Here is a 22,086-nt window from a genome sequence, read left to right as displayed (position 1 = left end):
TTTTAAATTTACTTATTATTTATTTGAGACAGGGTCTCACCATCATCCAAGCTGGAGTGCAGTGGTGCGATCACGGCTCACTGCAGGCTTGACCTCCCTGGGCTTAGGTGATGCTCCCACCTCAGTCTCCTGAGTAGCTGGGACTACAGGCATGTGCTACTACGCCCAGCTAATTTTCATATTTTTTGTAGAGATGGAGTCTCCCTATGTTGCCTAGGCTGGTCTTGAACTCCTGGGCTCAACGGATCCTCCTGCCTCAGCCTCCCCAAGTACTTGGATTACAGGCATGAGCCACCACACCTAGCCAAAAGCTGTAGATTTTAAAACCATAGGCTAATCATACAGACATGAAAAATGTAACATATAAAAACTATATGTTAAGAGACATGAATAAGAGTTGGAGGGAGATCATAAAATGAATACATGCATGGAGAGTTTATTCATTCCATCCATTAATTCCTTTATTTCATTTATTGAGCACCTCTGCTGGGTGTTGGGAATGCAAAGATAAACATAACATAGTCCCTGCCTTGAAGAAAGTCAGTCCTGTGGGAGCACAGCAAGGAAGCTGACCTTTATGAAACAATCCCATGCATGCTACAATGGCATATACACAGGATGTCTTGTGAGCACCAAAGAGGGCCACCAGTGCAGTATGGAGTGAGTTGGGTCTTAAGGGACAAGTGGGCATTTACTAGGCAGATGAAGGAAGGGTACTCAAAGCAAAGAGAACCAAATGTACAAAGCTACAGTGCACGAGTGATGTACAAAGCTACAGTGCACGAGTGATGTACAAAGCTACAGTGCACGAGTGATGTACAAAGCTACAGTGCACGAGTGATGTACAAAGCTACAGTGCACGAGTGAAGCAGAAGAAACCCCAAGTAGTTTGTTGGAACCTCTGGGTTTGGAGGGAATAACGGAGTGGTAGGAAGCATCAGATCTTATGAGCCTTATAGACAATCTCACAGTCAGAACTTTATTCTGCAGATGATGAAGCAGACATAATTTTTCAAATGTTTTTAAAATAATAGGTATATTGAGATATTCACAGACCAAGAAATTTGCCCTTTTAAGTGTACCATTCCATGTTTTTTAGTATATTTAGTTGTGCAACCATCACAACTATCTAATTTTGAACCTTTTTATCACCCCCAAAAAGAAAACCCCATACCTATTAGCAGTCACTTTACATTCTGTCTTCTTCTGAGCTTCTGGCAACCATTAGTCTACTATCTTTGCAGATTTCCCTATTCTGGACATTTTATATGAGTGGAATTTTGTAATATGAGGTCTTTGTGAGTGGCTTCTCTGACTTAGCCTAATGTTTTCAAGGTTTGTCCAGTTTGTAGTATGTATCACTACTTCATTTTTATAATCAAATCACATTCTGTTGCCTAGAAATACCACACTTCCTTTATCTGTTCATCAGTTGATGGGCATTTCAGTTTTTTGTACTTTTTGGCTATTATGAATAATGCTGCCATGAACATGCATGTACAGATTTTTGTGTGAACATATATTTTCATTTCTTTTGGGTATATACCTGCTGGGTCATATGGTAACTTTATGTTTAACATTTTGGAGAGGTCTCAAACTGTTTTCCAAAGTGGCTGCCCCATTTTATAATCCCATTCATACATTTTATAATCCCATTCATACGTTTTATAATCCCAATGTATGAGGATTTCAATTTCTCCACATGCTTGACAACACTTGTTATTGTCTGTCTTTTTTATTTTAGCCGTCCTAATGGCTGTGAAGTGGTATCTCATGGTGGTTTTGATTTGCATTTGCCTAATGTCTAATGATGCTGAGCATCTTTTCATGTGCTTCTTGTATCTTCTTTGGAGAAATTCCTCTTTGCTCCATTTCTAAATTGAGTTATTTGTCTTTTTATTCATTTGTAAGAGTTCATCATATATGCTGGATACAAGTCCCTTACTGGATATATAATTTGCAAAAAATTTTTCCATTTTGTGGGCTGTCTTTTCACTTTCTTAATGGTGTCCTTTGAAACTAAAAAGTTTTAAATTTTGATGGAGTTTATCTAATTTTTCTTCTGTTGCTTGTGCTTTTGGTGTTACATCAAAGAAATCATTGCCTAATCTAAGGTTATAAAAATTTACTCACATATTAAGAGTTTTATAGTTTTAAGTCTATAGTCTATTTTGCATTAATTTTTTAATATGGTCAGGTAGTGGGCCAACTTCATTCTTTTGCATATGGTCCAGTTGTTCTAGCACCATTTATTGAAAAGACTATTTTTTATCTAATTTTTTTTTTTTTTGAGAAGGAGTCTCACTCTGTTGCCCAGGGTGGAGTGCAGTGGTGGGATCTCGGCTCACTGCAACCTCTACCAGCTGGGCTTAAGTGATTCTCCTGTGTCAGCCTCCCGAGTAGCTGGGACTACAGGCACGTGCCACCACATCCAGCTAATTTTTATATTTTTAGTATTTTTAGTTGAGATGGGGTTTCACCATGTTGGCCAGGCTGGTCTCGAACTCCTGGCCTCAAGTGATCCACGCACCTCGGCCACCTTTAGTGTTAGGATTACAAGCATGAGTCACTGCGCCTGGCCTCTAATTTGTTTTTTAAAATGTCCTTATAAGTATGCTAGCAATCACATTCTAAGATGTCATCAATTTTTAGATTTATAATTGCTTACTGATGAACTGAAGTGCTAACAAGAAAGGAATTTCTCTTGTATTTCACAACTGGATTACTTGTGCATCTGAAGATTAACTTATTAATGAATGTCAATAGAAACATATTTTAATTAATTTATTATTATTTTTTTTTTGAGATGGAGTCTCGCACTGTTGCTCAGGCTGGAGTGCAGCGGCATGATCTTGGCTCACTCCAACCTCTGTCTCCTGGGTTCAAGCGATTCTCCTGGCACGACCTCCCAAGAAGCTGGGATTATAGGTGCATACCACCACTCCCAGCTGATATTTTGGATTTTTAGTAGAGACGGGGTTTCACTATGTTGGCCAGGCTGGTCTCGAACTGCGGACCTCAGGTGATCCACCCGCCTCGGCCTCCCAAAGTGCTGGGATTACAGGCAGGAGCCACTGCGCCTGGCCAGAAACATGTTTTTAAACCACTTGAGTTTCTACTATGTGCCAAGAACTGTGCTAGACACTGGGTGTAAGATGATGTAGAAAACAGACATGGTCCCTGCCTTCGTGGAGCCTGTAGGCTAGTGAGAGAATAACAAGGGTCCCTGATATAAACTAGGAGAAATAAAGAAGGCTTCTCCAGTTGAAAAGTCCTCCACATGAAGGCAAAGCATGAAAAAAAGACTAAGAAGGAGCTTGGCTCTTTTGGGAAAATAAAAGGCCAGTAGAACTGTAGTGTAGTGAGCAGGGAGAACAGTGGCAGATAAGGCTGAAGAAACGGTCAGGGGCCAGTTAATACAAGGCCTTATAAACCATGTCCCGAACTGTGTTTTGAGGCTCCCTGGGGTGCACCAGCAAACTCACCAGGATGCCTTGGATATTTTTAAAATTTGAGGGAAACACAGCGACATCTGTCGAACATCACGGGAACTACTACCTCGAGCTGTTTTCCACTTTAAATCCAGCTACGTTCCTTTGGATGTGTTTTTCCCTCCTTGCTGTGATAAAAAGCAAGACCTAAGGGAAAATCGGTGTGGAGCACGAGATGTGGATGGCTGTGCCCAATACAGTTCTAAGGTTTGAAAAGTTATGCAGTGCCCAGTAGATGCTAAGTTGTTAGGACATGAATATTTATTGTTTGGATCTAACTACTTATTAGACCAAAATGTTAGTTATTTCTTTTGGCCTGAGTGGAACTTGAAAAAAACTGCTGAGACATTAAGGCCACCTTGAGCCAAGAAAATGTGGGAGTCTTTACTGTTAAGGATTTTGGGGTTTTGTTCCAAGGGTTACAGAACGTTCTGGAAAGGTATATATGTATGAATGTTTTATTTATTTGACAGGGTCTCACTCTGTCACCCAGGCTGGAGTGCAGTCGTGTGATCTTGGCTCACTGCATGCAACCTCTTCCTCCTGGGTTCACACCATCCTCCCACCTCAGTCTCCTGTGTAGCTGGAATTACAGGCGAGCGCCACCATGCCCAGCTAATTTTTGTATTTTTAGTAGAAACAGGGTTTCGCTATGTTGCCCAGGCTGGTCTCCAACTCCTGGACTCAGTGATCTGCCTGCCTCGCCTCCCAGAGTACTGGGATTACAGGCGTAAGCCACCATGCCATGCCTGGCCTGGAAAGGTTTTTAAAAGAGGAGAGTGCTGTGGAGGCTTTAATATTTTCTAGTAAAACAATATTTTAAAAATCTAGACATTTTACATAAAGCGATTTTTTCTTTCACTTACTTGTTCAATTATCACAATGTCTTACTTAGGCTTGAATTTCAAAACTCTAATTAAAGGCTGTAATGTTTTCCTCCCTAACAGATCATTTTGCCCCACGGCTAGTTAGAGACCAATCAAGAATGGAAGCAGAGTCGACTTAAGTGGTTTTTAAATTGTTTCTCCTTCCACAAACTGCCTACAAAAGGGTGAGGGGGGTGCGGGAAGGACGCACTACTTTTCTGATGTCCCTGGGATCACTTTAAGTTGGAAAGGATGGAACAGATTTCCTAGGTAGATGAGGCCTACAAAGCTGTCTCCTTTCCAAGGTGCTTGAAATTTTTATCCTCTCAAATGGGTTTTTGTTTGTTTGTTTGTTTTGAGACAGAGTCTTGCTCTGTCGCCCTGGCTGGAGTGTAGTGTCGCGATCTCAGCTCACTGCAAGCTCCGCCTCCCGGGTTCACGCCATTCCCCTGCCTTAGCCTCCCGAGTAGCCGGGACTACAGGAGCCCGCCACCACGCCTGGCTAATTTTTTTGTACTCTTAGTAGAGACACGGTTTCACCGTGGTCTCGATCTCCTGACCTTGTGATCTGCCCGCCTCGGCCTCCCAAAGTGCTGGGATTACAGGCGTGAGCCACCACGCCCGGCCACTGTTTTTTTTTTTTTTTTTTAAAGGCAGGGTCTTCCTATGTTGCCCAGGCTGGAATGCAGTGTTGTGATTATACCTCCCTGCAGCCTGGCTCTCCTGGGCTCAAGTAATCCTCCCACATCAGCCTCCCCAGTAGTTGGGACTACAGGTACATGCCACCACGCCTGGCTAATTTTTAATTTTTCGTAGAGACAGGGTCAGGTCTTACTGTGTTGCCCTAGCTGGTCTCAAAATTCCTAGTCTCAAGCAGTCTTCCCATCTGGGCTCCCAAGGTGCTGAGATTGCAGGCATGAGCCACTTTGCCCAGCCTTTCTCTCATGGGTTTGAAACATTATAGCAGAGATTGCCGGGGCCGCCAATGTCCATTCTTCCCTTGCACTTTAGTAAAAGAATGTCAGTCCCCACTTTATTTGGAGCTTATGTCCCCAGCTAAAAGACTGAATTTTTCATCCTCTCTGATAAGAGATATGGCTATGTGACTAATTCTACCAATATCGAGTTGACTTCCCAGGAGGCTGCTTAAAAGGAGCTGACTCAGGCCGGGCGCAGTGGCTCACACCTGTAATCCCAGCACTTTGGGAGGCCGAGGCGGGCGGATCACAAGGTCAGGAGATCGAGACCATCCTGGCTAACACGGTGAAACCCCGTCTCTACTAAAAATACAAAAAAAATCAGCTGGGCGTGGTGGCGGGCGCCTGTAGTCCCAGCTACTCAGGAGGCTGAGGCAGGAGAATGGCGTGAACCCTGGAGGCGGAGCTTGCAGTGAGCCGAGATCGCGCCACTGCACTCCAGCCTGAGCGACAGAGCGAGATGCAGGTGTGTTCTCTCTTGCCTTTCCGTCCTTCCTTATTTTGGCTTGTGTCACAGACTTGATGGTTAGAGGGCCACCAGCCCTCTTGGACCATGAGGTGATCTTGAGAATCAATGCCAGTTGTTAGGATGATGGAGCAGAAAGAGAGAGGGGACCCTGGATCTCAGATGATTATGGAGCCACCATGCGAGTCCTGGACAGCCTTCCTGTGGACTTTAATATGATAGGGAAATTTCTTTTTTGGGGGGGGGGGAAGGGTGGAGGGCGGGGAGGACAAAGTTTCACTCTTATTGCCCAGGCTGGAGTGCAATGGCACAATCTCAGCTCACTGCAACCTTCACCTCCTGGGTTCAAGCGATTCTCCTGTCTCAGTCTCCTAAGTAGCTGGGATTACAGGCATGTGCCACCACACCTGGCTAATTTTTTGTATTTAGTGGAGATGGGATTTCACCATGTTGGCCAGGCTGGTCTTGAACTCCCAAGCTCAGGTGATCTACCTGCCTCGGCCTCCCAAAGCGCTGGGATTACAGGCATGAGCCTCTGCGCCCAGCCAGGAAATTTCTTTATTTTTATTTTTTTCACTCCTTGCAGAACTTCCAGTCTATGAAAGATAAATTTCTGTCTCATTCAAGACACTGTTACTTGGCTTGAACTACTCTTCGTTTTATGTAAGCAGCTCTGTCTTAATCGTTGTGATATATGATTACCTGAAATAAGGTTCTAGCCATTGAGCCCTCTGTCCAGAGTGGGGACTGACACCTGAACAGATGATTTATTTTGTATTAAAGGATAATTTTTTCTTTGGGCACTATTTCAGCCCCAGATTTATTCTCAACATTTTTAGCCAGGGCCCTTCTTTGGCATTACTTAGGCAGTTTAGCAGAGTAAATTTTTTTCCTCTCTCTTCCCCACCCCCATTTATATATATCCTGACTATAGAAATAATTTCTCAATTTATAGATTTTATAATCCATATTCAATAACAATAATTCTGTAGCACTCTTGAACCAGAAATGGAATTATAAATTGTCATGGATAGGAAAGGTGGATAGAGAGAGATGTAAATATTTATTAGTATCATGTGGAAAGTAAAAAAGGAAAAATAAGTAAAGAACAGCTAAGGTAATCTCAAAGTGAGCACATTCAATCCTAACAAGGTAAATATTGTTATTTCCATTTTTACAGATGAAGAAACAGGCTCAGGCAGTTAAGTAACTTGTCCATAAGATAAATGTCCATAAAAATCTTAAACTCAAGACTTGTTGGTTCTAAAACCTATGAACTTTTTTTTTGTTGTTGTTTTTTGAGGCAGAGTCTCACTCTGTCGCTCAGGCTGGAGTGGAGCGGGGCACGATCTCGGCTCACTGCAAGCTCCGCCTCCCAGGTTCACACCATTCTCCTGCCTCAGCCTCCTGAGTACCTGGGACTACAGGCGCCCGCCACCACACCCGGCTAATTTTTTGTATTTTTAGTAGAGATGGGGTTTCACCATGTTAGCCAGGATGGTCTCGATCTCCCAACCTCGTGAGCCGCCCGTCTCGGCCTCCCAAAGTGCTGGGATTACAGGTGTGAGCCACTGCGCCCGGCCTAAAACTTATAAACTTTTAAATGTTTAGTCGTGTGTTTATAAAAATATATTGAAAGATTTTGTCATTAATTTCGACCCCTCTGTGGAGGGCTACAGAGATTATTCATGAGAATAAGGTGTTAATTCCCTCAGTTGGTCGATTGGTACACTCCCCAAATCTCCTCCTGACAGGCCCACCAGGGAATGGGAAGTGATAACGTCCTGAGGCTGGAGGGGATCAAAGACAGGAAAGAGCATATTTTATGTGGTACTGAGTGAAATCAGTTCTGTTTTATCATAGTCCACCCAAATTTAGAATGTGTCATGGGTAAGATCTTTCAATAGGAGTGCTGATGATGAAGCCTCTATAGGAATGACATTTTAAGAACATTTGTGTGTGAGACAAAAGGAGAAATCTATTCCCTCACCTAAAACATGCCAAAATGGCAATTTGTCTGTTCTCACGCTGCTAATAAAGACATAGCTGAGACTGGGTAATTTATAAAGTAAAGAGGTTTAATTGACTCACAGTTCCACATGACTGGGGAGACCTCACAATCATGGCCGAAGGCGAATGAGGAGGCAGGTGATGTCTTACGTGGCGGCAGGCAAGAGTTTGTGCGGGGGAACTCCCATTTATAAAACCATCAGATTTGGTGAAACGTGTTCACTACCACGAGAACGGTATGGGGGAACCACCCCCCCATGATTCAGTTATCTCCACTTGTCCCTGCCCTTGACACGTGGGCATTATTACAATTCAAGATGAGATTTGGGTGGGGGACACATCCAAACCGTGGTAGCAATCAAGTGTTGGTCCAATGTTTACTACGAAAAACAGACATTTGCTCTGAATCATGGAGCACTTGACATTGTATTATATTCCCTCAGAAAGCAAGTATCTTTTCCCATAATGCATTTTTATCTCTGAAAGAATAATTTCAGTCCTAGAGATAGTTTTAACCTGAGACATACAGGCCACTGTTGAATTTCTGAGGTCTTTATGTTACATCCAGGTTTACTGATTGTAGTATAAATATTCAGTATAAAACAGGGTCTTGCTATTTTGCCCAGGCTAGACTCAAACTCCTGGGCTCAAGTGATCCTTTTGCCTCAGCTTCTCAAGTAGCTGAGACTAGAGCCAGGCATCACTGTGCTCAGCTTCAATATTATTACTGTTGTTGTTTTAACGAAGAACAGTCTATTATCTTCTAGTCTGCGGCAGTTTGTATCATTTAAACATTTCTGGCGAGGCACAGTGGCTCATGCCTGTAATCCCAGCACTTTGGGAAGCCGAAGTGGGTGAATCACTTGAAGTCAGGAGTTCAAGACCAGCCTGGCCAACATGGCAAAACCCTGTCTCTACTGAAAATACAAAAATTAGCCAGGCATGCACATGCCTGTAATCTCAGCTACTCAGGTGGCTGAGGCAGGAGAATAGCTTGAACTCAGGAGGTAGTGGTTGCAGTGAGCTGAGATCATACCACTGCACTCCAGCCTAGGCAACAGACTGAAATTCCATCTCAAAAAAAAAAAATTCTAACTAAACATTTGAATCTTTTAAAATTAGAAAGTAAACTTATAATACTTTTATGAGATTAATATAATCCATATCACTAAACCGTATTCTTCCAGTCTAGCTGAAACTTTGTACCCTTTGATCATCATCTCCTCTATCCCCATTCCCTTCACCCACCCACCCTACCTCTGGTAATAATTTTTTTCCTCTGTTTTTATGAGATCAACTTTTTTAGATTCCACATATAAATGAGATCATACAATATTTGTTTTTCTGTGTCTGGCTTATTTCACTTAACATAATGTCCTCCAGGTTCATCTATATTGTTGCAAATGACAGAATTTCCTTGTCTTTTGAGGCTAAATACTATTCTTTTGTGTATATATGCACCACATTTTATTTATCCACTCATCTGTTGATGGCCACTTAGGTTGGCTTCTGTATCTTGGCTATTGTGAATAATGCTGAAATGAACATGGAAGTGCAGATATGTCTTCAACATACTGATTTCAATTCCATTGGATATATACCCGGAAGTGGGATTGCTGGATAATAAGGTAATTCTATTTTTATTTTTTTTTGAGGAACCTCGATATAGCCCTTCTAACAGGTGTGAGGTGATAGCTCATTATTTTATTTGCATTTCTCTATGCCTAGAGGTGTTGAGCATTTTTTTCAAACATCTATTGGCCATTTTTATGTCTTCTTTTGATATATGTCTCTTCAGGTCCTTTGCCCATTTATTAATTGGGTTATTTGTTATCTTGTTATTGAATTGAGTTCCTTATATATTTTGGATATTAGCCCCTTTTCTTTTTTTTCTTTTTTGAGACGAAGTCTCACTCTGTCACCCAGGTTCGAGTGCAGTGGCTCACTGCAACCTTCGCCTCCTGGGTTCAAGTGATTCTCCTGCCTCAGCCTCCCATGTAGCTGGGATTACAGATGTGCACCACTATGCCTGGCTAATGTTTGTATTTTTAGCAGAGACAGGGTTTCACCATGTTGGCCAGGCTGGTCTTGAACTCCTGCCCTCAAGTGATGTGCCTGCCTCAGCCCCCCAAAGTGCTGGGATTACAGGCATGAGCCACTGGGCCCGGCCTAGCCCCTTTATAAATGTATGGTTTGAAAATACTTTTTCCCAATCCTTGGGTTGTTTCTGCACTCTGTTAAAAGTTTCCTTTGCTGTGCAGAAACTTTTTAGTTTGAGATAAGCCATTTTGTCTATTTTTGCTTTTGTTGCTTATGCTTTTGCAGGCCTATTCAAGAAATCATTGCCCAGACCAATATGCTGGAGCTTTTCTTCTATGTTTTTTTCTAGTAGTTTTACAGTTTCAGGTCTTGTGACCATAAGTCTTTAATCCATCTTGAGTTTTTTTTTTGTTTGTTTTTTGTTTTTTTTGAGACAGGGTTTCACTGTTGTCCAGGCTGGAGTATAGTGGCAGGATCACAGCCCACTGCATCCTCAACCTCCCGGGTTCAAGCAATCCTCCTGCCTCATCCCCACAAGTAGCTGTGATTACAGGTGCACACCACCACACCCAGCTAATTTTTGTATTTTTTGTAGAGACGGTTTTGCCATATTGCCCAGGCTGGTCTCAAATTCCTGGGCTCAAGAGATCTGCCCACGTTGGCCCCCTAAAGTGCTAGGATTACAGGTGTGAGCCACTGCACCTGGCTTTGAGTTGATTTTTGTATGTGGTGTGAGATAAGGGTCCAGTTGCAGTTTACTGCATGTGGATATCCAATTTTACCAAAATTTATAAAGAAACTGTCCTTTCCCCATTGTGTGTTCTTGGCACCTTTATAAAATATCAATTAACCGTAAAGAGTTGGGTTTATTTCTGAGCTTCTGTTCCAGTGTGAGTGTTTTTATGCCAGTACCATGCTGTTACAACAGGTTTATAACATGTTTTGAACTCAGGGAATGTAATGCCTCCAGCTTTTTTTTTTTTTTTTTTTTTTTCGCTCAAGATCGCTTTGGCTGTTTGGGGTCTTTTGTGGTTACACCTGAATTTTAGAATTTTTTCTTCTATTTCTGTGAAAACTGGCATTGGAACTTTAATAGAGATTACACAGAATCTGTAGATTTCTTGGGTGGTGTAGACATTTTAACAATATTCTTCTAATCCATGAACATAGGATATCATTCCATTTATTTTTATCTTCTTCAATTTCTTTATCAATCTTTTATTGTCCTCAGTATACAGGTCTTTCATCTCTTTGGTTAAATTTACTCCTAATTTTTTTTTTTTGGTGCTATTGTAAATGGGATTGTTTTCCTATTAATTTCTCCTTCAGATAGTTTTTAGTGTATAGAAATGCTACTGATATTTGTATGTTAATTTTTTTTTTTTTTTGAGACAGAGTCTCACTCTGTTGCCCAGGCTGGAGTGCAGTGGTATGATCGTGGCTCACTGCAACCTCCGCCTTCTGGGTTCAAGTGATTCTCCTGCCTCAGCCTCCCAAGCAGCTGGGACTACAGGCGTGTACCACCAAACCTGGCTAATTTTTGTATTTTTAGTAGAGACGGGGTTTCACCATGTTGGCTAGGCTGGTCTCGAACCCCTGACCTCAAGTGATCTGCCCGCCTCGGCCTCCCGAAGTACTCTCTTTGGCCTCCCATGCCCGGCCGTATACCAAACATTTAAAGAAGAACTAATATCAACCCTTCTCAAACTCTTCCTAAAAACTGAAGAGGAGGGAATACTTCCAAACTCATTTTAGAAGGCCAGCACTGCCCTTATGCCAAAGGCAGACAAGGACACTATAAGAAACCTATAAGCCAGGCTGGGTGTGGTGGCTCACGCCTGTACTCCTAGCACTTTGAGAAGCCAAGGCGGGTGGATCACCTGAGGTTAGGAGTTCGAGACCAGCCTGGCCAACATGGTGAAACCCCATCTCTACTAAAATTACAAAAATTAGCCGGGTGTGGTGGTGCATGCCTGTGGTCCCAGCTACTCGGGAGGCTGAGGCAGGAGAATCACTTGAACCTGGGAGGCGGAGGTTGCAGTGAGCCTCAATCGTGCCACTGCACTCCAGCCTGGGTGACAGAGCGAGATTCCGTCTCAAAACAAACAAGCAGAAATCCTCGACAAAACATTAGCAAACCAAATTCAACAGCACATTAAAAAGTTTATTCACCATGTTCAAGCAGGATTTATCCCTGTGATACAAGAATGGTTCAACATACATAAATCAATAAATGTGATACACCATATTAACAAAACGAAGGACAAAAACCACATGATCATCTCAATAGTTGCAGAAAAAGCATTTAACAAAATTCAGTATCCTCTTATGATTAAAAACCCTCAACAATTAGGCATAGAAGGAATGTACCTCAACCCAATAAAAGCCATATATGAAAAGCCCACAGATAACATCATACTTTTTTTTTTTTTTGAGATGGAGTCTCGCTCTGTCGCCCAGGCTGGAGTGCAGTGGTACGATCTCAGCTCATCGCAACCTCTGCCTCCTGGGTTCAAGCGATTCTTCCACCTCCGCCTCCCAAGTAGCTGGGATTACGGGCATGCGCCACTACACCCCAGCTAATTTTTCTACATTTAGTGGAGACGAGGTTTCACCATGTTGGCCAGTCTGGTCTTGAACTCCTGGCCTCAAGTGATCCGCCCGCATCAGCCTCCCAAAGTGCTGGAATTACAGATGGGAGCCACCGCATCAGGCCGCCTTTTTTTTTTTTTTTTTTAAACGTGGGCATTTGTTGCTATAGACTTCCCTCTCACGACTGCTTTTGCTGCATCCCTTAAGTTTTGATATGTTGTGTTTCAATTTTTGTCTGTCTCAAGACATTTTAAATTTTCTTTTTAATTTCTTCTCTGACCCGTTGGTTGTTCAGGAGCATGTTGTTTAATTTCCATATATATGTGAATTTTCCATGTTTCCTCCTATTATTGATTTCTAGTTTCATACCATGTGTTCAGAAGGGACACTTGATACGATTCACTCTTCTTAAATTTGTTAAGACTTGTTTTGTGGACTAACTTGTGGTCTATCCTGGAGAATGTTTCATGTATAATTGAGAAGAATTTATATTTTGTTGACTAATAGAATCTTCTTTATGTCTAGGATTAGAAGCAATTTATTAGGCTGATGGAACTATGGGGTTTTTGTTTAAGTTTTTAAACTTTTTATGATACAAATTGGGAGAAAAAAGCTGTTTTTTTATAGTATTAAATGATACACAGAGATTTTGCATTTACATTTGGAACTTTTAAGAATTTCAGAGTGTAAGCGTGAATGAGGCTTGTTAAAAAAAAAAAAACCTTAGACAAATTAAATTTAACATAGTTTAATTGAACAAAGAACTGTTTGTGAATTGGGCAGCCTCCTGAACCAGAATAGGTTCAGAGACTCTGGAGCTAATGGGTGGTCAAAGAAGATTGATGGACAGGAAAAGGGAAGTGACATACAGAAAACGGAAATGAGGTACAGAAACAGCAGGATCGGTTGTAGCTCGGTGTTTGTCTTATTTGAACACAATTTGAACAGTTGGCCTCCTGTGATTGAGACTTGGTGATTGGCACAAGAGTAGGTTGTGGTCTGTTTATACATCTAGTTAGGTTACAGTTCACTCTGTATGGAGCAGCCTTTAGACCAAACTTAGGATATGGAAGGAGACAGCTTTAGGCTAAACTTAATTTAACAGGTTCTACTGATGTCATGAGATTAAAAAAAAAAAAAAAAGAGCTATGTTTCCTGTGTTCTTTTCTCATGAATATAGTTTAATATAGGCTATTAGACCATTCATTCAGAGATACTGGCTGCCTATGTGTATTGTACTTATTTTTCCAAAGGGCTCACGTTGGGTACTCATTTTTGGCAGCCTCCCTCGTTACAGGACATCCCTTCAAAGTTACCCATTGACCAGATTCCATTTTGGAATCTGCAGTTATAAACCGGTCTTACTAGTGTAAGGATAAACTGCATTCCAAGAAGCTGAGCCACAGTAATAAAGGAATCCACAGCTCTTTGTTTCCCCAGATTTGTAAATTTTCTTGGATTTCGGTGAATTCATAAATAGGATCTTTAGTTCTCCAGCAAAAAAGATTATGAAATGAAAACTATTTGTTGGCTTTAGTACCTGGGAGAGTGTGTTAGAGAGTTCAGTGTGGAGTGAATATTATTAACTCTTGCAAAAATAATTATGTTGTTAATTATGGCATGAGCTTAATATCCATTGAATTTTATATCAAAATGCATTTTCCTGGCCCTGAAAGTTTTTCTGCACTGGATTCGGAATTGAAGTACAGTTGACCCTTGAACAACATGGGGATTAGGGGCATCAACCATCAACCCTTCACACATTCAGAAATCCACATAGAACTTATGACCTCAAAAGCTTAATTACTAATAGCCTACTGTGGACCAGAAGCCATACCGGCAACATAAGCTGTCACTTTTTTTTAATATGTGATATGTATTATATGCTGTATTTTTACAATAAAGTAAGCTGGAGGAAAGAAAATGTTATTAAGAAAATCATCTGGGGCACAGTGGCTTATGCCTATAATCCCAGCTCTTTGGGAGGCCGAGGCGGGCAGATCACCTGAGGTCAGGGGTTCGAGACCAGCCTGGTCAATATGGCGAAACTCTGTCTCTAATAAAAACACAAAAATTAGCTGGGCGTGGTGGCGCATGCCTGTAATCCCAGCTACACGGGAGACTGAGGCAGGAGAATCGCTTGAACCCAGAAGGGGGAGATTGCAGTGAGCCAAGATCGCACCACTGCACTGCAGCCTGGGCAACAGAGGGAGACTCCATCTCAAAAAGAAAAAAAATGTTATTAAGAAAATCATAAGGAAGATAAAAATATATTTACTATGTATTAAGTGGAAGTGGGTCATTATAAAGCTCTTTATCCTCCTTATCTTCATGTTGAATGGGCTGGGGAAGAGAAAAAGGAGGATTGGTCTTGCTGTCTGTCTCAGGGTGGCAGAGGCAGAAGAAAATCCATGTCTTACAGATCCACGCGGTTCAAACCCATGTTGTTCAAAGGCCAGCTGTATATACTTCCTATGAGTATTTTTAATTAAGAAATTCGTTTTTAAACTGACTTACTTACATTTTACAAATTTGCTTGCTAGAAATTTCTGCTAATAAAAACTCCAGACCATACCTGCCGTTACTTATTCCAAATCCTTAGCCCTGTTTGGTCTGTTGAATTTCTCTGATTTTGATTTTTAATTTCTGGGCAGATCGCTTTCCCACAGTTGGCAACACACGCGCGTGCGCACACACACACGGACACGCACACACACAGACACGCGCACACACAGACACACACACACACACACATACACACACACATAGAGACACACACATACACACGCACACACACACACACATACACATACATCCACAGATACGCAGACACACACAGACATACACACAGACACATGTGCGCCCACACGCACACATGCACACAGACACACACGTACACACATACACCCACACATACCCACACATACACACGCGCGCACACATACAACACACACACACACGCACACACATGCACACACGCAGACACACATACAGACACGCACACACAGACACAGACACACACACACATACACAGACACGCACACAGACGCACACACATGCACATACACGCACACACAGACACGCACACATACACGCACACGTGTACACACACGCACACATACACACGTGCACACACATTTATATGTGTATACATATATTTATGCATATATTTTATATATGTATGTTTATATACACACATATACATATATAAATGTACTCACATGTATATTTTTATATATTTTTTCCTGCTGCTTGAATCAGCATACAACTTACATTTTTAATGAAATACTGCACATACAGGGAAATAGGATAGCACATAGTGTTCTCCTGTGTTTTCATGTTTTCATGGAAGTGGAGAGGGGTACATTTGCACTTTCCATATTTCCTTTTTGTCATATTTGTATGAGCTTTCTTTTTAACTACAGGTACAGTTGAAGTCCACTTTGTACCTCCTCTAATCACAGAGGCAAATATATAATCTTCCTGTCCTTGATTTTACACTTTTACTACAAATGTATTTTGTCCCTAAACAGTTATTACAAATGCATTTTGCCCCTAAACAGTATGTAAAACTAGCCATTCACAGTGGCTCACACCTGTAATCCCAGAACTTTGGAAGGCCAAGGTGGGAGGATCACTTGAGCCCAGGAGTTTGAGACCAGCCTGGGCAACATGGCGAGACCTCGTCCCTACATAAAATCAAAAAATTAGCCTGACATGGTGGTGTGTGCCTATAGTCCCAGCTACCCAGGGGGCTGAGGTGGGAGGATCTCGTGGGCCCAGGATGTACAAGCCACAGTGAACTGAGATCCCGCCACACGCCACTGCACTCCAGCCTGGGCAACAGAGCCAGACACCGTTTCCCTACCACCATCCCCCTCACCAGCCCTCTACCCCCCAGCGCCAACAAAGAAAATATGTAGAGTTGTTTGGTGTAGTTAAAAATTCTACGTACACATATATTACCTGCAACCCACTTTTTCCATTCAATATTAAGTCCTTAAGAGTCATCTTCATCTACATGTACTTTTTTTTTTTTTTTTTTGAGATGGAGTTTTGCTTGTTGCCCAGGCTGGAGTGCAGTGGCGCGATCTTGGCTCGCTGCAACCTCCACTTCCCAGGTTCAAGCAATTCTTCTACCTCAGCCTCCCGAGTAGCTAGGACTACAGGTGTGTACCACCACACGCAGCAAACATTTGCTTTTTTTTTTTTTTTGAGATGGAGTCTCACTCTGTCGCCCAGGCTGGAGTGCAGTGGTGCTATCTGGGCTCACTGCAACCTCCGCCTCCCAGGTTCAAGCGATTCTCCTGTTTCAGCCTCCAGAGTAACTGAGATTACAGGCGCATGCCACCACGCCGGGCTAATTTTTTGTGTTTTAGTAGAGACAGGGTTTCACTGTGTTGCCCAGGCTGGTCACGAACTCCTGAGCTCAGGCAATCCACCTGCCTCGACCTCCCAAAGTGCTAGGATTACAGGTGTGAGCCACCGAGCCTGGCCTAACTTTTATGTATTTTTTGTAGAGATGGGGTTTCACCATGTTGCCCAGGCTAGTCTCGAACTCCGTACCTCAAGTGATCTGCCCACCTTGGCCTCCCTAAGTGCTGGGATTACAGGCATGAGCCACTGCGCCCAGCCCTGTATACACATTTCAATACATCATGTAATATATCTATAATTTGTATTAATTAAAAAAATAAGAAAATCAAAAAGAACCACTGTAAAAAAGAAAAAAGATTATGGCTTTTGAATTTCTCCCTTTAAAGTGACATACACATTTAGAGAGACTAAGAGCTTCTTCTGAATTTGGGAGGTAGAGTGACATACATTTTTTTTTTTATTATACTTTAAGTTCTGGGGTACATGTGCAAAACGTGCAGGTTTGTTATGTAGGTATACATGTGCCATAGTGGTTTGCTGCACCCATCAACCCGTCATCTACTTTAGGTATTTCTCCTAATGCTATTCCTCCCCTAGCCCCTCACCCCCCGACAGGCTCCAGTGTGTGATGTTCCCCTCCCTGTGTCCATGTGTTCTCATTGTTCAATTCCCACTTCTGAGTGAGAACATGCAGTGTTTGGTTTTCCGTCCTTGTGTTAGTTTGCTGAGAATGTTGGTTTCCAGCTTCATCCATGTCCCTGCAAAGGACATGAATGCATCCATTTTATAGTTGCATAGTATTCCATGGTGTGTATGTGCCACACTTTCTTTATCCAGTCTATAATTGATGGGCATTTGGGTTGGTTCCAATCTTTGCTATTGTGAATAGTGCCGCAATAAACATACGTGTGCATGAGACTTTATAGTAGAATGATTTATCATCCTTTCGGTATATACCCCATAATGGGATTGCTGGGTCAAATGGTATTTCTGGTTTAGATCCTTGAGGAATTGCCACACTGTCTTCCACAATGGTTGAACTAATTTACACTCCCACCAACAGAGTAAAAGCGTTCCTATTTCTCCACATCCTCTCCAGCATCTGCTGTTTCCTGACTTTTTAATGATCACCATTCTAACTGGTGTGAGATGGTATCACATTGTGGTTTCGATTTGCATTTCTCTAATGACCAGTGATGATGAGCTTTTATTCATATGTTTCTTGACTGCATAAATGTCTTCTTTTGAGAAGTGTCTGTTCATATCCTTTGCCCACTTTTTGATGGGGTTGTTTGATTTTTTCTTGTAAATTTGTTTAAGTTCTTTGTAGATTCTGGATAGTAACACTTTGTCAGATGGATAGATTGCAAAAATTTTCTCCCATTCTGTAAGTTACCTGTTCACTCTGATGACAGTTTCTTTTGCTTTGCAGAAGCTCTTTAGTTTAATTAGATCCCATTTGTCAATTTTGGCTTTTGTTGCCATTGCTTTTGGTGTTTTAGTCATGAAGTCTTTGCCCATGCCTATGTCCTGAATGGTATTGCCTAGGTTTTTTTTCTAGGGTTTTTATGGTTTTAGGTTTTCTTTTTTTTTTTTGAGACGGAGTCTCATTCTGTTGCCCAGGCTGGAGTGCAGTGGCACAATCTTGGCTCACTGCAACCTCTGCCTCCCGGGTTCACGCGATTCTCCTGCCTCAGCCTCCTGAGTAGCTGGGATTATAGGCGCACACCACCATACCTGGCTAATTTTTTGTGTATTTTTAGTAGAGACAGGGTTTCACTGTGTTGGCCAGACTGGTCTCGAACTCCTGACCTTGTGATCCTCCCACCTTGGCCTCCCAAAGTGCTGGGATTACAGGCATGAGCCACTGCATGCAGCAGGTTTTAGGTCTTACGTTTAAGACTTTAATCCATCTTGAGTTAATTTTTGTTTAAGGTTTAAGGAAGGGGTCCAGTTTCAGTTCTTTGTGTATGGCTAGCCAGTTTTCCCAGCACGATTTATTAAATAAGGAATCCTTTCCCCAGTGCTTGTTTTTGTCAGGTTTGTCAAAGATCAGATGGTTGTAGATGTGTGGTGTTATTTCTGAGGGCTCTGTTCTGTGCCATTGATCTATATATCTGTTTTGGTACCAGTACCATGCTGTTTTGGTTACTGTAGTCTTGTAATATAACTTGAAGTCAGGTAGTGTGATGCCTCCAGCTTTGTTTTTTTGCTTAGGATTGTCTTGGCTATACGGTCTCTTTTTTTTTTTGGTTCAATATGAAATTTAAAGTAGTTTTTTCTAATTCTGTGAAGAAAGTCAGTGGTAGCTTGATGGGGATAGCATTGAATCTATAAATTACTTTTGGCAGTATGGCCAGTTTCACAACATCAATTCTTCCTATCCATGAGCATGGAATGTTTTTCCATTTGTTTGTGTCCTCTCTTATTTCCTTGAGTAGTGGTTTGTAGTTCTCCCCCTTGTAAGTTGTATTCCTAGGTATTTTATTCTCTTTGTAGCAGTTGTGAATGGGAGTTCACTCATGATTTGGCTCTCTGTTTATTATTGGTGTATAGGAATGCTTGTGATTTTTGCACATTGATTTTATATCCTGAGACTTTGCTGAAGTTGCTTATCAGCTTAAGGAGATTTCAGGCTGAGACAATGGGGTTTTCTAAATATACAATCATGTCATCTGCAAACAGAGACAATTTGACTTCCTCTCTTCCTGTTTGAATACCCTTTATTACTTTCTCTTGCCTGATTGCCCTGGCCAGAACTTCCAATACTATGTTGAATAGGAGTGGTGAGAGAGGGCATCCCTGTCTTGTGCCGGTTTTCAAAGGGAATGCTTCCAGTTTTTGGCCATTCAGTATGATATTGGCTGTGGGTTTGTCATAAATAGCTCTTACTATTTTGAGATACGTTCCATCAGTACCTAGTTTATTGAGAGTTGTTAGCATGAAGGGGTGTTGAATTTTGTCAAAGGCCTTTTCTGCATCTATTGAGATAATCATGTGGTTTTTGTCGTTGGTTCTGTTTATGTGATGGATTATGTTTATTGATGTGCATATGTTGAACCAGCCTTGCATCCCAGGGATGAAGCCCACTTGATCATGGTGGATAAGCTTTTTGATGTGCTGCTGGATTCGGTTTGCCAGTATTTTATTGAGGATTTTTGCATCGACGTTCATCAGGGATATTGGTCTAAAATTCCCTTTCTTTGTTGTGTCTCTGCCAGGCTTTGGTATCAGGATGATGCTGGCCTCATAAAATGAGTTAGGGAGGATTCTCTCTTTTTCTATTGTTTGGAATAGTTTCAGAAGGAATGGTATCTGCTCCTCTTTGTACCTCTGGTAGAATTTGGTTGTGAATCCATCTGGTCCTGGGCTTTTTTTGGTTGGTAGGCTGTTACTGCCTCAGTTTCAGAACTTGTTATTGGTCTATTCAGGGATTCAACTTCTTCTTGGTTTGACTTGGGAGGGTGTATGTGTCCAGGAATTTATCCATTTCTTCTAGATTTTCTAGTTTATTTGTGTAGAGGTGTGTATAGTATTCTCTGATGGTAGTTTGTATTTCTGTGGGATCAGTGGTGATATCCCCTTTATCATTTTTTATTGCATCTATTTGATTCTTCTCTCTTTTCTTCTTTATTAGTCTGGCTAGCAGTCTATCTATGTTGTTGATCTTTTCAAAAAACCAGCTCCTGGGTTCATTGATTTTTTGAAGGGTTTTTCATGTCTCTATCTCTTTCAGTTCTGCTCTTATCTTAGTTATTTCTTGTCTTCTGTTAGCTTTTGAATTTGTTTGCTCTTGCTTCTCTTCTCTAGTTCTTTTTTTTTTTTTCACCAGTTGTCAAATGATCCTTTATTGAAATATTTTCCTTTGTGCTTGACTGGCTGGGCATTCCACAGCACCACTGTTGATGTCATCTATGATGTCATGAGGGTGGCGGTCATCAGCGTTACAGCCCACAGACTGGGCAGTCCCCAGGATCTCTTTAATGGTTCCAGAGAGTTCTCTGGCTAAGGATCAGTGCCGCATCTGTCAAGCAATGTTGATGATCTCATCAAAAGTGATATTCCCACTGTGTTTAATGTTTTTCTATTTCTTTCTGTGTCTTGGTGGTTCCTTAAGAGCTTTGATGATTAGGGCAGAGGCAGAAGGCACCACTTCAATCTGGGCCTGTCTGTTCTGAATGGTCAGTTTCACTGTAATCCTGAGGCCCTTCCAGTCACCCGTTGCCTTGGCAATGTCATCACCAACCTTCTTTGGAGACAGACCCAGGGGGCCGATCTTGGGGGCCAGGGCAGAAGTGGCACCGACTTCACCTCCGGTGCACCTCAGGTATACGACTTTGATCTCGTTGGGGTCGAACTTCGGCAGCATGGTGGAGGCGGCTGGTGCGGAATGACCAAAGAAAGTTGCACCTTGGCCTCCTCCGAGCTGAAAGCCGAGAGCTCTCTAGTTCTTTTAATTGTGATGTTAGGGTGTCGATTTCAGATCTTTCCTGCTTTCTCTTGTGGGCATTTAATGCTATAAATTTCCCTCTAAACACTGCTTTAGCTGTGTCCCAGAGATTCTGGTGCATTGTGTCTTTGTTCTCATTGGTTTCAAAGAACTTATTTATTTCTGCCTTAATTTCATTATTTACCCAGTACTCATTCAGGAGCAGGTTGTTCAGTTTCCATGTAGTTGTGTGGTTTTGAGTGAGTTTCTTAAGGGGATTGTTGGCAAGATGGCCAAATAGGAACAGCTCTGGTCTGCAGCTCCCAGCGAGATTGATGTGGAAGGTGGGTGATTTCTGCATTTCCACCTGAGGTACCTGATTTATCTCATTGGGACTGGTTGGACAGTGGGTGCAGCCGACAGACAGCAAGCTGAAGCAGGGTGGGGTGTTGCCTCACCCGGGAAGCACAAGGGGTTGGCGAACTCCCTCCCCTAGCCAAGGGAGTCCCACTAAGGGACTGTGCCGTGAGGAACACTGCACTCCAGGTCAGATACTGCGCCTTTCCCATGGTCTTCACTTTTTTTTTTTTTTTTCCCAAGACAGGGTCTTGTTCTGTCACCCAGGCTGGAGTGCAGTGGCGTGATCTTGGCTCACTGCAACCTCTGCCTCCCGGGTTCAAGCAATTCTCCTGCCTCAGCCTCCCGAGTAGCTGGGATTTTAGGTGTATGCCACCACGCCCAGCTAATTTTTGTGTTTTTAGTAGAGACGGGGTTTCACCATGTTGGCCAGGCTGGTCTTGAACTCCTGACGTTGTGATCCTCCTGCCTCGGCCTCCCA

General features: G+C 42.2%; 1 pseudogene; it reads right to left on the bottom strand.

The window, feature by feature from the left end:
* Positions 1–20,648: 20,648 nt before the first annotated feature.
* LOC101126022 (large ribosomal subunit protein uL11-like) lies at positions 20,649–21,229 on the bottom strand (annotated as a pseudogene).
* Between the last annotated feature and the right edge of the window lie 857 nt (positions 21,230–22,086).

This window comes from Gorilla gorilla, chromosome 15 (assembly GCF_029281585.2).
Source record: "Gorilla gorilla gorilla isolate KB3781 chromosome 15, NHGRI_mGorGor1-v2.1_pri, whole genome shotgun sequence".
Taxonomy (NCBI): Eukaryota; Metazoa; Chordata; class Mammalia; order Primates; family Hominidae; genus Gorilla; species Gorilla gorilla.
The sequence above is the reverse complement of the archived record's forward strand: the minus strand, read 5'-3'. Positions and strand labels throughout refer to the sequence as shown.